We start from the raw sequence: 18,256 nt of genomic DNA, 5'->3' as shown, positions 1-18,256 counted from the left end.
TAGAAATTTCTAAAATTTCCGTTTGCTTGTGATATGAACTACGCCTGACCTGATTCCCGCGGTGGGATATGTAAGCGGCCTGCATAGGCTTCGGTCACATTATTAGGAACCTCAATTTTATTTTGCCTTGTATGTTTTGAACTACGCTTGACCTGATTCCCTTAGTGGGATACATAGGCAGCCTATATAAGGCTCGGTCTCGTCATGTTAAAAGTTCAATATCCTCCTATGCCAGAAACTAGGACAACTTTTAAGGGCGTCATTGCAAAATGACATCGAGAGACACAAAAGAGTATATGGTCAACAGAGTCATCAGACAAAGGAAAGACTTTGGAAAAAGGACATTCGTTTTGTTTCACAACGTGTCACAATTCAAAGTTTAGCAGGAATTATTTATCACTATATACATATTTTTATGCATATTTCCTTTTGAAATAATATGATTTTTAATCAAATAGTTTTATTAATTGGCCAAGACTTAGAAATAGGCGGAGGTTACAAGTCCAGACAAAGCTAGAAGCATGAAGCATCAGGAACTGGATCATCAAAGTCAACGCGAATCAACCTCCCCCGAAACTTACAAATTTTCTTTGAGTGCAAGTTTTCAAATTGCAGAAGCTGAAAATATGTAATGTTTACAACCTTGCAAGGACTATGCGTCGAACGGTTTGAGTTTTCTTATAACATTTAGGAGAATTTATGCCTCTCAAGTGTCAATAATTCTCGAATTTACAATAAATTAATGCTTAAGTCTTACAAATGATTTTTCAAATGTACCGACGCACAAATATTTTCTACTGCTTTCAAATGCTCCGCATAAATTCTTTCAAAAGCACTGCACACGCATAGCACTACCGCTTTCAAATGCCCTGCACAAATGCTTTCAAACGCACCGCACATGCATTGCACTACTACTTTCAAATGCTCTGCAAATGCACTGCATAAATGCTTTCGAACGCACCGCACATGAATCGCACTACTGTTTTCAAATACACTACACACGCATAGCACTACCGCTTTCAAATGCTCTGTATAAATGCTTTCAAATGCACTGCACATGCATTGCACCACTGCTTTCAAATGCTCTGCATAAATGCTTTCAATACACTGCACATATATTGCAATACTGCTTTCAAATACACTGCACATGCATTGCACAACTGCCTTAAAAAATGCTTTGCATGCCTGGTTTAAGAAACACTGCACACGCACTTCACAAATGCTTTCTACCGCTTCGCGTAAATGCTCTCAAATGCACATGCACCGTACAAATGCTTTAAAATTCACTGCATAAATGCTTTACACCATGAATCATGATGGGTTGAAAAACCTCATTTTCATCAATCATTGGGTTTTAAAGAAAAACCTCATTATGTCGGCTTAGAAAGCCTCATTTTCATAAATCATTCGGCTTAAATAGCCTCATCTTCATATCTGGTTTAAGGCCTCATTTTCATTAATCATCACTAAAGGCATCATTCTCATGAATCATCGGCCTAAAACCTCATTTGCATTAGCCTTAGCTGAGGCTATTTTACATCGCTTTACTTCCGATATTTATTTACTAATTACTTTATCTAGTTTAAGTTTCACAGGAGCTTTAGCGCAACGTGGAACTATTTCTTCGGCAGTGAACTGGGGAAATTTGTTGGGAAGGGAAATCAAACTTCCCGACAAAGGTCAAGGATCTACCTCGAACACTCATCACTACCCTCACATATTCCGCTTACATCCATAATCCGATCATCGAGTTCACACGTATTCATATTCCAAAATTCTCAAGTTCGATATATTTCCTCAATCATAATACCCAATGTCATCATAATTCGACACTGGGGCAATATTTTTAAAGATTTGCATCAGTCATGATTGCTTATTCACAAGTGTCGTAGCTTCCCAGAACTACACACGGCCTGATTCTCGTGCAAGCCCACTACTAAAAAATCAGCATTTAGTGACGGAATATTAGCGACAGACCATATTCTGTCGCTAATTAATGACGGATTAGCTACGGAATGCTCATTTTGTCGCAAGAAAAACAACTAAAATTTTATCTCATTATATAGCGACGGACTAGCAACGAAAACTGAATTTCGTCACTAATTATTAGTGCGAAATTTTGGCGCCTTAAATTTCACTACAGATTTAGCAACAGAAGAGGCGCGACAAATTTTATTTTTATGTAGTGACGGATTCAGCAACGGAAAATCCATCGCCAGACCTTTCAATTTTTCTCCAAAAAATATATATTCGTAGCAACAGAAATATTTGTTGCAATATTAATTATTAAAAGAAGTCAATGTATTATTTAGCGACGGAATATAAAATCTGTCGCTAGTCCGTTGTTAAATATTAAAAAAAAGATATATGCTAGGGCACTCATTTATTTCCTCTCACTTCAAACACACCCAACACAACACAGATAGAGAGAGAGAGAGAGAGAGAGAGCGCCGTCTACATTGCCATCGTCGTCGTCGTCCATGGCCTTTTCCCTTTCTCTCTCTTTTGATTTAAGGTTTGGGGTTCACTCCTTTGTTGATTTAACCACCTGTTGTTGCTGTTTCTCAAAATCGACTTCTATTTAATTCATCAGGTAGAGTATTTGAGGTTGATTTGCTAAAATGTTAGGTTTTTCTTTTGTTAATTGTATCCCTGGGAATTTATCTATTGTGGACTTTTATGTGATTCTCGAATTTGATTTTCATTTTATCGCTTCCCGATGTTGGAGGTTGCGATTGTGGTTGATGACTTAAGGGTTTCAATTAACTGATTTTTTTAACATCGTAATTAGATACTTATTCATGTTTGCTTTTCATGTCTTATTGGTTGTATGTATTTCGTGTCCTGATGTGTTATAGAATTTAGATTAAATTATGTGCTCTCTGAAAATCATGACTATAGAAGTTAGTAGTTGCTCTATTTCACTTGCTAGATGGATGTGAATATGTTCCTATGTCGAATATGTACCATGATTTGGTTATGTTTTGAATTTTAGGTTTCATGATTTAGAAAGTATGCTTGATAGGGATTTATATACTTTCTGGATGACATGCATTAGTTCAATTACTTTGCTCAATAAATGCAAATCTGTTTAGTTCTCTTGTAACCAAAACATGGACCATAATCTAGGCCTTTCGCTTCTGTATCTAACAATGTCAATTTAGATCTCATAAAGAAGGAGAAATTATGTCCTTAAAATAATCATTTTGTACTTTATGAATATGGGTATTGAAGAAGGAACTTATATATATATATATATATATATATATATATATATATATATATATATATATATATATATATATATATATATACATACATACATATCATGAAAATTATGGTTTATGGGGCTTCCATTTGGCTAAGACGTGAGGTTGCCTCCTTTCTGTATAAATGTTTTCACTCTGGTTTGTTGATTAGTTAATGCTGCAATAATTTGAACGTCAATTGCAAGTTCTATTGTTAGTGACTAATATCCTTCTCCTCTCTTTTATTTGCATATACAAGCTGACACACACAATGGAGTCAAAAATAGAGTTTCAAAGCAACACTCATTGCTTCACGGAGACCACCACTTCACTGTCAGCCTGTGTTACCTCTACTTCCCTATTATCTATCCATTGCTGCTTGTTGTGTTGGAATTTTAAGGTTGCAGTACCCCCTCTTCTCTAAGGTTTGGCCTCGTTCCAATGGTGGCATATGAGGACATTTTTTTTCTGATCCTTCCTGTTGCTTAAGGCGATGGTATGTTTGAGACCACTTTTCTTGCAATGATGATAATTTCTTATAATATAAGCATGATGAGAAAAAAAATCTACTCGCTCTTGGCAAGGCAACCCGGTTGGCCGATAGCATCGGTGCAACCAGAGTTCGCAGGCATGACGATGTCTCTGTCCCCTTGCTTGGCAATACTACATACTGAGCCTAAAAAGCTTCTTTTACTAATCACTGGCTTGTCACTGCTTCTATTCAGGCTCTGATTTTTGCTCTCTTGTTGACCTATGTTGAGTGTTAACTGACTGCTCTTACCCTCCTCGCAGGCTCGCACAAACACTGCACTCACCTAGCCAGACCTTTCTGCTCTTTCTCCCCTAACAGTGCTCTATTCTTCTTTTCCTCTTGGCTATTATTATGGTTTGAGTTATTTTTCTGTTTGTCGGTATTTTTCTTAAGTTCGCGATGCTAAGGTGGATTTCATAACTGAAAAGTGATAAGATATCACCGCTTTCTTTAAGTCTGAAAAGGTCAGATTTTTAACTTCTCCTTTGATCTTTATAGAGAGCACATAATATTGGTTTGTGTTGTGGCGCGATGCTTGAGTACTATGTTTTAGGACTTAATTACTGACTTATTGAATATGGCATGACAGAAATATAGATTCTTCGGAGTTTAGAATCTCTGTTAAAGGTATTAATAAAGGTATGCATTATGCCTTAGAATACATGTCTATAATTTGAGGTAGGTAACTGTTGCACTTTTGAGGGTTAAATAAGTTGCATTCTTGAGACACCTTTGAGGCAAATTAATGGTTCAAGTGAGGCAAGCATATGGTATTTTTTGAGTTGTTATTTGATGAACTGCTACAACATTTGAATGAGTTTTGTATCTGCACTTTGAGAGTTGTTTACTGTGTTTGAATGATTGCATTTACAACAAACATATGTGGTCTTTGAGATAGAAACTCCTATACTTGATTGGTGCCTACTTTTGCCAAACAAGAATTGATGCTACATTGCGAAAATCCTGAATAAAAATTGTTGCACTTTTAGTCATTTTGCTGTTGTATGTTGGGGTAAAACTGTTGCTCTTAATATATAGTTGTGCATTTGATAGAAGCTGTTACACTTGACATGATTTTTATCTTTTAGAAGGCAAAGAAATACAACACTTGAGGATGATTCTGAATCAGGTTACTACTACCTTAAGCCCTGCTATTTTGTTGCTATGTTCTGAGCCATCTTTGTGGCATTTTGAGCCAATTTGTGGCTTCATGCTTGGCTGCACTAGGAGAAAAGGTGTTCTTTGCTATACGTAACTGCTGATGCTACTGCATCTTGAGGCATGACTGATTCTGGCATTTGTAACCCCATCCCAAGGCTATACATAGATGTTTGTGGTTGTTGTTTTCCTAGGATAATCTGGTTCATTTTGAATATGTTGCTGATCATCAGTTTGTCGTGGCTTCTGTGTTTAAACAGATACTACACTAGACAAGGTTGTTGTTTTGATAGCTGCTGAGCCTTTCTGATCGTTCTGCTGGTGTGTTATGTTGGCTGAAACTTGAGTAAGTTTGGTGTTGTTCTTGCACTGAAATGACTGCATTTTGTTAAAACACAGAAGATGATATACTTTTTTTAAATGACATTTATTGAGACTGCAAGATTTGCGTTGTTCCTAGATCTCCTTCCGTCATTTTGTTATTAAAATGTTCATGCTGTCTTGTGGAGAACTAGTACGATTACTTGAGATAAGACGATTACTCATGTCAAAATTCAATTATTATTGACAAAACGGTGAGAATGATTTCTGTTGAGTCTATTTGGAGCGTTTCAGCAGTTCTTGCTCTTTTTGTATTGTAGCTGTCATACACCATTTTAACCGGGTTAAAGTAGAGTACAACATATTAGTGATTCCTATTTTTTGTTTATTTTAAGGAGTCTCCACCTAATTATTTATGGTGAATTAGGACACCTAAAGTTTATTAAAGTTATGTTTAAAGTTAACTCTGTTTAAGGTCTGCGAAACTTAAGATTCTAGATAAGGGTTCAATTAGTCTAAAGGGAAGGTATTAGGCATACTTTAAGACCCATTAACAATGATTAACCGACCGGACTTACGTTAATTAATTAAGGCTAAAATGTAGATGTAATATTTAAATATTTAAGAAAATATCTTGTAAGTATTGCTAAAGTTATTTAAAGTAAAACTTGTAGAAAAGAATAGTTGCATAAAAGATTTTAGTTAAAAAAATAAGCTAAAAGAAGTGGGACATGTAATGTTTATATGTATTTGGAGAAAGGTGAGTTATGCCGACTCACAAATTAAAAAGAGTTATTGTAAGATTAATATTAAATAAATTTTAAAAGTTTCATAGAAAAACTATTAGTTTAATGTATATTGTGCGAAGGTTGTTTTAAACAAATATGTATTTCAAGTGTTGGAAAGGAACTAAAGTGGAAAAGTTATCCGTTGAAACTAGTTTGCCTTTTATTTCTTAGAATAAGCTAACGTTAGTGTAAAATTTGTGACGTTTTAAACTTCTAAGATAGTAAGCATAAAGTATGATTCCTTTAGCCAAAATATGTAGTCATGCTATTTTGAAAATCAATTATTCTAGAAAATAAATATTATAGATACTATAAATAATTTTAACATAAAAGGGAAATGAAACCCATGGAGCTAATTGTTAGTTTCTCTTTGTATTAACTACCCATTACTAAAACTAAACCCCACTAATTTCGCTAAGGCATCTAAATTAACAAACACAGAGTCGGTCACACAATACAAGTTAAATGTACTAAAGAAATAAAATGGAGGAGTAAGATGATTTAAATGGGCTCAGCCCATTTAGGAGTAGGGCTGCTTATCGGGCGGATCGGACGGATTATTATGTTAACGGTTCGGCTTAACGGTTATCGGCTTTTAAAAGTACTAATCTGATAGCCAACCTATAAGATAACGGTTGGTTCGGTATTGGATTAGCAATTATCGGACGGTTATCGGGCGGTGTATCGGTTAAGTATGGGTTACCACATTCAATCTTTTATTTTGGTTACCACTAGTCCACTACTGGACTAGTACAATCCCTAGTTACAGTACTATGGGAAGGGGTCCAAAAATGAGGTTGAGCCATTTTCATAAATTCTTTAAAACCTTCTTTTTCGACAAAGCTAAATGGAAGCTCATCAACTATTACCATACGACATAAAGCCTTCCTACACTCTTCTTTGTCAAATTTCCAAGAGACAACAACTACATCACCTTGACTACCCCTCGGAATAGATTTAAAGCCTATGGTTGATTGTTTTTTTATCAACAAGAGGAGTAGGAAGTTTAGGACATGTCAACAAATGACCAAGAAGAGTCGACGTACCATCTCTTGACTTAAAATAGTACAACTTATAGCAATGGCTACAATTTGCTTTCGTACCTTCGGAAGTTTCAACTTCTGTAAAATGATCCCAAGCAACAGACCCTTTTCTCCTTTTTTTAGCACTAGTTGACAGAGTTATCTCAGCATGACTTACTGCATTTGAAGCCTCACTTTCACCTATCACCTTATCACTTTGTTTAGCCATGCTACAAGTTTAAGACTTTGAGTCCCTGTAATAAGAAAAAACAATTCAATAAACAACCAAAATTAGAACAGGCAAAATATGATCGACACAACAAATAGTAACGGAAAATACACATAGCACAGAAAAATAGAGAATTTCTTAATCCAAATACAACATAGACACATTATGGTAGTGGAAGCAAAATTGAAAATAGAAACAGAGCAACAAATGCAACCCACTTTTGCGATCTTCTCTTCAGTCTTGACGCCGTGTAAAAAGCAAAAAACAAAACCCTAGGAATCCATTAGTTCAACTGAGTGGAAAATGAGTTGAGTGGAAAATTACAGCACTAAACGTCTGAGTGGAAAATGAGTTGAGTGGAAAATGACAGCACTACAGCAGTTCCTACTCTTTAGTAAAATGAGGGTTATTTTCTAAATGGGTTGTTGCAACTATTGCAGCCTTATTTACTAAATGGGTTGTCTTATTAATTAAATAGGCTTGGCCTGTTGAGTGCTGAGGCTTATTTTAAGTTTACAAATTATAATTACCATGCATATTTTATATGTTTAGAAATTATAATTACCATACATATTTTATATGTTTAGGGATAAAAATATAATAAAATATAATAGATTCTTAACGGGTTAACGGTTTACCCAATAAGAAAATTGAGTAATCCGTCCCCCGCACCGATAAGCCGTTAATTATAAAATTTAAATCCATTCCCCACCCGCTAATCCGATAACCCAATACTAATAAGCCAATAAGCCAGTTTTGCGGTTGGGTTATCGGTAGCGGTCGGTTTTGAACAGCCCTATTTAGGAGTGCTGCTGTCCGCTACTGTTGCTATTGGGCTTCGTCCCAACATTTTTTAGGAACTGTTTCGAATGGACTGGACACGAGAAGAATATATTGTTGGGCTTTTAGTCCAACACCGAATGCGGAGAAGGACGAGTCTCTCGGACTCGTATGCAAAATGGTCATGCACAAAAAAATGAAAAGAAAAGGATTAGTACGGTGAGGATTTATAATAACTATACTTCAGACACAAGAACAAAGAAAGGGCAGCAGCCGAACAAGAAAGAACAAGGAAAACATCACGTAAATAATGGTAGTCCAAACAAAGCTCACTTGCCTGATCTGATGACATATAAAACTTAATTAAAATGGGCAGTAAGGCCCACACCAACAAAACAATTAGAGGAAAACAAATCCAGGCCTTTAATCATGTTCCAACAACTAAGGAAATAAATAGAGCAAGGGAAAATTCAATCTCCAATATAAATGACTCGTGTAATGTCCACAAGCGCATAAATGGGTTCAAGTTTACCCAAGAAACAGTCATATGGAGTGCAGTTAGTATGTTTGCTATCCTGGAAACATCCTATGACTTTATTAAATTTAGCATGATGTGGACGAACATTTGTAGATATTAAAACTGATTTAAGACCCTTTTAAAAGCCTTCATAGCATGTTCTGATGAATTTTACACGAAAATGGCTGCAGGCAGATGGTCTTAGTTTCCATACTTTAATGGAAACATATGGCACACCGAATATCAGATTAGTCAATTAAAAATCAAATGACATGCTATCCCAAACCTCAACAAATATAGCTATATATGCAGTGAACATAAGAGCCCTATTCTAAGGTTGGTTGTACACTTTGTCATCAAAACAAATTCCTTACAGATTTGCCTAATTCATTAGCTACCTTGGGTCATTTTATAGTTTTGATTCAATTGAGCACATATTGTTGTGGAGCTAAGGCAACTTCTAATTTTGTCCCACTTGTAAGAACTTTGAACTTTCTTTCTAAGCCAAGCCAGAATAATCCTCAAGATGATATTCCAAATATGACCTGCTTGGTTCCATATGGCCAGAACCTCTAATAGTGACCATGTAAATAAAACTACTAAACATGCTAGCAAAACTTATGAGAATAAGCATAGCAGTGAGGTAGAAAGTTAGAAGTGCTGGAATTCTCCAAAACCTTCCCATAAAAAACCAGCAAGTGCTACAACCAAACATGAGAACCTCTAATATAATAACTGGGCATAAATAAGATTAATCCCTTGTTAACTTACACATGATAGGCTAAAACCAGTTAAGTCCTCTTTATTAAAGTTCGAAAGCATAAGGAAGGAATAGGGCAGATCTGAGGATAGTGTAATGCGAGCAGTGCAGGATCATCATTTGGTTCATGATAAACATTTCATTCACAACTATAAAGAAGGCATAAATGGACATAATTCGTAAGCACATTTTAGACTAAGGGGAGATTTATGCATGGGAATGCAAAAGCAAGCATGAGGCAATGACAAACATGGTAAATGGAGGTGTCTAGTATCCCTTTCAGTAAGCAAACAAAAACAGTATCAAGGAATGCAAAAGCAAGTATCCAATAAGTCCAAGAAACTGAAAGTTTACTATCAAATGAAATTAAACTTAAACCAAAGAATCGTCTGCCATCAGAATAAATTGACAAGGATTTCAGAAATCAAAAGAAAGTCATTATTGGCAATGTTAAACTGAAGCAACACACATTTTCATCTCCAAAAGTTCTACAGACAGTTACTTGACAAGGCAGGATTCTGGGAATTGAGATGCGTTTAGTTCTAAAATGTAATGACTGTCGTTCGAGCAGCAAGGATGATTTAGAGAAAAACCAACTAATAATACATAAAGGAGATGGCCAAAGAAGCAAATAATTATGAACCAGGTCTAACTTAATATCAATATGATGGACCAACTAATAATCCAAAGCCCACGTAAATGATGTACCCTATATATACTTTAATATACAAATCCTTGTATATCGAAAGTATACTGAAATTATATACATCTAGTATATTTAGGCATATCTCCTATACACTAAAACAGAAAATCGACACTTTGAACTCAAATAAAGACATGCTTGTATAGTAAATTGTGATTAATATGTTGACAGAGCATTCTCAACACCTCCATGGGCAGCCAAACAACAGATTTAGCTAACAACTAAATAGACATGGACAAGCATAGAGAAGGTAATCACCAACTGCTCTAGGTATGAGTATGTATCAGACCACACACCTATTTTTGAGAAACACAGAATTAGACCCGAAGGGGTCAAGATACCTAGACAAGTTGCCAGCCTTATACATTAGACAAATACGGTCAATGCTTCAAGGATACACATCAATTTATATACTACTGATGATGTCAAAGCACAAAGCCATATAAGATGAGCACTGACCGAAATCAGGTCATACACAAGAGGTTTAAAGCTGGCAGTATAACAGCAATAATTCAGACCCAATGGACACAATCCTTGATTACCATAAATCAGAACATCAACACATAAACATCATTTAACTAACATAGCCAGCAAATAACTTAACAAATATCCACGACTAAGCAAAATTACCACTTAACTAATTACTCAGTTCAAACTAAATCAAATCAACTTGATAATATAATTAACCACATTAAGCTTAAACTGATACTAAACTTAGCAAGCATAACTCAAAAACCCAATAAAAAAAATAAAGAGATAGGAAGTTTACCTCTTGTTGGCGCAGTGAACGGGGTGTCGAGGTCGTCGAATCTATAACCGAACTCGACAAAACTCGAACCCAATTAAAATAATTAGAGTTTCAAACCGAAAGTGAAGATAGAGTGATATGTGGCTACTGTTTTGAGACCCGAAAAAGAACTCGGTTTGAACAAGTTCAAGATTTTGAGTAGTAGTCGAAAAAAAAATAAAGTTGACTATGGTAAAATATTTGATTTTCCTCAATCCGTGTTCTTTTTTTTAGGGGATTTTCCGATCTATTTTGGATCGGGTTTCTTTTCATCCCAATCCCCTCAGAACATTGAATGATTCCCTCCAAAACTTTCCCCCTCTCTTCAAAACCCTCCTTTTTATTCTTTCTTTTTCCTCTTCTTCAATCTCATCCCAATTCCCTTTTTATAGAAAAATATGCGGACAGATAGGAGTGTATGAGAGATAGGAGTGGGAGACAAAGAGAAGTGGAAGGAGCGTGAGGCGTGGGGGACAAGGGTGAGTGGACAGGAGCGGGTAACGTGGGTGAGGATGGAGGTGACGATGAAAGAAAAAGGGGAGCGACTATGGTTTTTTGAGGAAGGAGGAGAGAGAGAGAGAGAGGAAAGAGATGAAGATGAGGCGTCTGATTTTTTAGGTTTAGAAGTGAATTTGTGAAGGTTGGGCCGGGTCAGGTATAAAAATAGTGGGCTGGTCCGAAATTAACATGGGGGCTGAGTTGAATTTTAAGTGTGGGCTGGATTGTTTTGGGTAGGGGAATAATGTGGGCTGGTCCGTTTGTTGGTCCGAAAATGAGTTCTTCTTTCTTTGTTTCAATTATTTGTGGGCTTCTAATTTGACAACTAGTACAATATATATTATGTGAAGATAAATAGTAATTAGTATATAGAAAGTAAAGGATTTAACAAAGTAAAATTAATTTAACGAGTACAAATCCTAAAATGAAACGATGACGAACCATTTAAAATTTGTGATAAAGTAATAATAGTAATATTGAAAATAAAAGTAGCGAAAATAATAGTAGTGAAGTAAAAATAGAATAGTGAAAATAGAGTATTTAGCTCGGCAGTAAATTTAGAAGCCCGAGTAAATAAAAATTAAATAAGGGAGGGACAAAATTGGGTGTCAACGGTAGCTATGTGTGCAGGCATAGATTGACATCATGCCAAGTTTATGTCTCTATGCTTTACTGATTCTACTTGTGGAGTATAATATGCCCTTTGCTATTTGGTCATTTGTAACACTATGAAGTTGTAGTTGCAAGACTATAGCAGCCAACCGATTGTTAATGATTCTAGCACTTTCTTGTTGGACAGGTGGTGTGGAGTATTATTTGCTCCCTTGGAATATGGAAACTGAAGCTTCTTTTTGTATTTGTAATTTCTTAACGACTTTGCTGATGTGGGAAAAGCATAAATTAGACTTCTCGCTGCAAGGGAATAGCATATATATTATTTTTTATTAAGTGACAACATACATATTATCTTATACCTTTGTTTTGTGTTCAGTTGTTTTATTGTGCTTTTGTTCTCATTAATATTTAATTGGTAATACTATTATATCAATAGTATTTTAATATTATAAGGTACTAAGATTTAAGCCAGGTTGGGATAAGGCGAGAGGGTAATGATGGTATTTGGGAACAACTGTAGGATTTGAGGACTGGTGCTTCATAAAGAAATAGGATTATTGGATTATAAGCCATGGGATGAACCTACCCAAGTGAGAAACATGATCTTTTAATTACCAGGTCTTTTAGAATTCCTCAACTGGATCATCATTGCAGTTCCACTCATCATATTGGAGTTAATTATGCTTTTCCCACTTGCAGAGAGAAGTCTAATTTATGCTTTTCCCACATCAGTCATCCGCATAAATGGTATCCACAAATTGCAGTCATATTTATGCATTGGAGGTGATTTTCTTTAGCATCACTGTGGTTAGTCTTTGTATATCTTTTATTATATGGATACTTCCATATTAATGGACTAATTTTTTCGTCCTGTTTCTAATGTCCGTAAGAAGATTTTGACCTGATGAATGTTGAAGGAGTTACAAGAGGGAATGTGGCAAGCCATCTCCAGGTATCTTTATATATATTTTCATATGTTTCCTTTAATCTGCTTTATATTTTTACAAATGGGATATATGTATGCTTTTGTTACTGCTCAGATATATGTATGCTTTTGTTACAAATGGGATATAAACCTGCATTGCTATTGATGTTCTATGTTGTTACTGGTGTGCTTTTGCTGGAATTTGTATTACTGTTACTGCATATAAACGGTTGGAACGGGTGCTATACCTGAGTTCACAGAGGAAGTTTGTTGGTGATGAACTGAAAAGGAAGCATTATCATCATGTTCAAGTCCATCTGGAGGAGAACATGGTGATAAAGTTTTAAAACAAAAACTTTGCTGAAATGCTATGCAAAAAAAAACACTGCAGAAATGCTAGAAAAATTGTGCAAAATGCTGAAATGCAGTGCAAAAATGCTAAAAATACTGTACTAAAATGCTGAAACTAGTACAAAAATGCTGAAAAACCTGTGCAGAAATGCGGAAAATGCAGTGCAAAAATACAAATACGCAGTGCAGAAAAACATCACTGCTAAAGCACAACACTAAAAAAATACTGAAGCGCAGTTTAGAAAATCGTGCAGAAATGCTGAAACGCAGTGCAGAAATGCTGAAAAAGCTGTGCAGAAAATGCAAAAAATGCAGTACAAAAATACTAAAACTGCAATACAGTGCAGAATAGTTGATGTTGGGCTGGAGATAAAAATTTTATACTTGAGCAAGTTCAAAGGTCAAAAACTACTAGTCTAAGGTTGTTGGAAAGAGCTGCCTCATGTTGATACTCAGATGTTTACTTTAAATATTTTTCTTATTTTGAACATGATACTACATTTGTTGTTTAGGAACTCTAATTTACTTTGTTTTCATGTTCTGTTACTTGACTATGAGACAGTGTATATGATCATTTATATCCAAGTTGTATGAAACTCTTTTTCGTTGGTCATCGTGAGACTTCAATTCCAACGAAAAATGGATAAATATCTGCTCCCTTATCTTTGGAATTCATTTCTCTTTTTATTTGGTAAAAATTGAATGATTAGTATTCTTGATGTTTTAATTTCACTACTTATTACAGGAAAGATATCAAGAAGTATTACGGGAAAAATCACAGTCTCAGTCTGATATTGATCAATGTGAAGCATATTACGAAGTTGCTGGGGGAACAAGGAAGAGAAGAATATATGGTCTTGGATCTCAAGCACAAAGTTATTATGGGTCGAATCTTTGCATCAATTTTGGCTTTAATCTTCAGCATCAGCAGCACCTTCAACTTCTCAATCAGCACCGACAGAAAATATGGAGGAGTTAGTGATGCAATTGATTCCTACACTGACTGATCGCTTGCTTCCTTTATTTATTGCTAACGTTGACGATGTTGATCCTTTAGTTTCTGATAATGATCGTAGTCCTTCACCCATGCATTAGTTTTTTATGTTATCTGCTTTTTGTTGGAAAGAACAAAATTATGCACTAACAATACTTGATGGATGTGTGGGTTCTCTTGGTAGTTGATAGCTTGGTGTTGTCGGTGTTTTGGACTTAACGATTAGGATTCCGCTATCTATTTTGAATCTTTTTTATAAATATTATTTTATGTGAATGTCAGTTATTTTTAAGGGTATTTATTATTTTGTATTTAGTATGTTTCAACAGGTGTATTTAAAAAAAAAAATCGGAAGAAAAATATTTGTGACGGATTTTGGTCGTTGCTAGAGGGAAAACAGTAGGCTACAGATTGTCGCTAAATGTAGGCACAAATAATTCAAATATTTTGCGACGGATTAGCAACAATGGTTTTCATCGCTAATTTACTAAAATGACAAAATGAAATATGAAATTAGTCACGGAATTCATAACAATAGCAACAAAATAATCCGTTGCTATAATGTGGAACGGATCTCATACGTCGCTACTCTGTCGCTAAGTTTGCTACGGATTTCATTTTTCCGTCGCTAATAGGTTAGCAACGCGCAAAATCGTAACAGACGACATTCCGTCACTAATCTGTCGCAACACATGTTTAGCAACAGATATATGCTGATTAGCGACGGAATACGTCCATCACTAAACGCTGTTTTTTTTTGTAGTGGCCGAGATATGTAAGCAACTCGGAGACTGGAGTTCGGCCACAATTCTCTCAAACTTTTCTTTATCCTTATAGTCTCCCAAATTCTTTTAGTTGAGACCAAATAGGCTACTAAGTCAACGTCTTTGCCCGAAAATTCTTTCATCATTACCGGCCAAAGAGGGACAAGTTGTTGACACCCAATTTTGTCCCGCCTTTCTTCCAAATATTTATTTGCGTTTCTAATATTTTTGACAATTTAAGAATAGTTATTTATAGTCTATTACAATTATTAGCTTTCTATTAATATCGTCGTTTATTATTATTATTATTATCTTCATCATATTGCATCACCTAATAGCGTAATTGCCATGATCGCCTTTAACAACTTACGCATCGCATTTACTTAAAAAAAAATATCGCGCGGTTATTACGATATCGCATAACTTTATTTGAGTACTAATGAATATTTTATTTTATTTTATTTTATTTTATTAGGTAATACTTTAGCACGCGTTAATATATAATTAACTAAAGAGTGTCTTTCGTCTTAATTTAGGAGTCCAAATAACTATAAGGAAGGAGGCATATTAGGTCCAAGATAAATAGGCTTCATACTAGCCCAATTCATATAAAATATGATCCTATTGGTAAATAATAGCCCAAAGGAGAGCCCAATCCACACAGCCCATTCCACACAACTTTTCCACGTGGATGTCACGCAAACGCCACATCTGCGCCAAACGGACAATAACACACGGCTCACACACCACCAGCGCATGCCACTCACGTGTCTCCCATGTCCGCCACATGACCCTGCCACATGCCAATCTCGTATTGGCTTGTTAACTCGAAAAGACAATTTTGCCCCAGCTTAGCCGCACTAAATGACCAAAAGGACTTTCCACCATATCAAAAACCTTAACCCTTTTCTCTATGTGCCTCCTTGCTAATATTTCCCATGGCAGGTCCGTTTGTCGCCTTTCCCATTTCCGGCTTATTTTCAACCGCGATTCAGCCATGGGCAGGTCCTGCCTATCCCATTTTTGAACAAAATTTGTCTCTATGTCTACCTACCTATGTGCTTTGTTGTTTAAAGAGAAGATTTTCCCGTTCTTTCTTCAAGACGCGCTATGATCTTCAAAGACCATAAGTGGTCGAACCATTTTTGTTTAATACCCAAGTCAAATCACGTGAAGATCTGCTCGAAAACACCTTCCATACTCAGATTTAAACGGTTCCATTTTGACTCGTTTTCAAAAACCCTAGATGATGGAAATCCCGCCCAAAACTTCGAATCCTAAAAAAAAACCTACTTGGTATCTATAAATACTAGCATTTGGAGTCCATTTTGGACCAAGTTCTGGCCGCCACTCTTGCTCTCTAAAAAACCCTCTTGTTTTCTTCTTTCTTCTTCCTTACCTCCCAAAAGTTCAACTGCTTGCTGCCATCTCTTACATATAAAATATATACTTAAGTTCGAGGTCGGATTGCGTCGGATCTAAGACCTCGCACCCTCTTCACTGCACCATTGGAAGGTAATCTTTCTTTCGTCTCAGCTTTATTTTCCCTTTGTCAAGTTCTGAGTGCGTTTTGAATTCTAGTATGGGTTAGCTTAGTTTTTGAGACGCTGTGCTAGAATTATATGAGTAATTCTATTTCCCCGTCTTAGCACTAGTTAGTAGGAGGCATGAAGTCATTTCGAACCCTTTCGATATTGATTTTGCATAAATATGATGGATCATGTTTAGTTTGCTTCAGTTAGATTAGTTTGAATTGTGTAGCTTCAGAACTCTTAAGGGTTAGTTTGAGCTTTGGGTCTAACACTTAATCAATCTAACTAAGCATTAGTGTAAAGGTTCAACTTATATATTGACAAGTCTTTTAACTCATGTATGGTTCTATTCGGTATAGCCTTTTTTTCTCTGACATTAAATCTAGATTGGTTTAGTGAAGAGTTAGTTTTGTGTGTGTGAGCTCAAAATTCTTTGAGAAGCAGCTTAATCTAAGTTAAGATCCTGATGAAGCTGTTGTATAATATATTTGTATGATCCAAATTTTCTGTGTTGAAATTGTTTACAAAAATTAGTTCCTTTTTGAAAATAGCTGCAGTCTTCTTTAAACATCACTATTGGAATCTGGTTGTGTACTTTAGTTATTGATGGCTCCATTCTATATGTGTTGGATTCAAATGTTGATACAGGTTTAGACATGTTGTTTCTTATTATTACCTTTGGGCTGTTAGATTGAGTATTTAGTATGTATGTTCATTTTAGCTTTCCCCACATTAGTTCTTGAATGATCTAGATGTTCAAATTCTTAGTTTATGAGTATAAAATACAAATCAATATACTATCCTAAATCTGTTCAATTCATAATGTGGTTGGCTTAGTATAATTTGAGTTCCTCATTCTATATTTTTGGCTTCAAAAAATGTAGGGAAAGAACATATATGCTGAGATGATACATTCATCCTCTTCCATTTAGTGACCTTTCACTGCTTTGACTATGTATTAAGTTCCAAATATGAGTTTCTATAGTTTCTAAAATATATTATTCACATGCTCCGGTCAAAACATGTCATGTAATTTCAAAACTCTAGGTTTTTTTTTCTCTTGTCCTTAACCTAAAAATAGTTTGATTAGTTGATTTTGTTCTTGTCTGAATGAGCTAACTGCTGTTCTGCCCCAGCTTCCATTTCAAACCTTTACCATTTTGTAGTTCAAGAATAAACTAGCCTGACACTTCAGCATTTTTTTTCATCTTCACTTGAGATATTTAATTGGAGAATAGTTTGTTTTCTTGCTATATGTTTAAGCATTTCCTAGCTTGCTTGTGTTGACAAAATCCTCAAGTCAAATATGCATTATCCCTAAATCTCCTGCCTACTTCCATATGTTTTAAGCTATTTCTTTTGGAAAAACAGGCCCTAAATAAGTTTAGAAGTAAACATACTTGAACCAACTACGTTTAAGAAATTAAATAGGATAGTTGTTGTTGTCTTTTTTTAAAGAAACCAGCTGCGTAAAATCTGATCTGAAGAGTTTTTTTATTCCAGTCTTGTTGAGTCCCTAAAAACTGATTTATACAACGATTCTTTGAACTCTATCGATTTTAGTTTGTGCTTGCAATTAAGTTTCATGTTTGTTTTCTTTGCAATTTGTGTCTTGCTGGTCATGCTTTTCTTTAAGAACTCATCTTGCTGGACTTTGCTGGTCATGCTTTTCTTTAAGAATTCATCTTTGTCTATTTATTTTCCCTATTGAATCTGCTCGTTTCCTAATTCT

At 35.4% G+C, this 18,256-nt stretch overlaps 1 long non-coding RNA gene across 2 annotated transcripts; it reads left to right on the top strand.

Annotated features, from left to right (window-relative positions):
• The first annotated feature begins 2,399 nt into the window (after window positions 1-2,399).
• On the top strand, window positions 2,400-13,057 carry LOC132611327 (uncharacterized). 2 transcript variants are annotated; one of them, XR_009571545.1, is made up of 3 exons: window positions 2,400-2,593; window positions 4,041-5,284; window positions 12,143-13,057. It is a non-coding gene; the product is annotated as an uncharacterized LOC132611327 (long non-coding RNA). The 2 variants fall into 2 exon arrangements; XR_009571544.1 differs by lacking the exon at window positions 12,143-13,057 and having other exon boundaries at window positions 4,041-4,244; window positions 4,370-5,522.
• Window positions 13,058-18,256: the final 5,199 nt, after the last annotated feature.

This window comes from Lycium barbarum, chromosome 9 (assembly GCF_019175385.1).
Source record: "Lycium barbarum isolate Lr01 chromosome 9, ASM1917538v2, whole genome shotgun sequence".
NCBI classification, from domain to species: domain Eukaryota; kingdom Viridiplantae; phylum Streptophyta; class Magnoliopsida; order Solanales; family Solanaceae; genus Lycium; species Lycium barbarum.
This window is presented reverse-complemented; position numbering and strand designations above follow the sequence as displayed.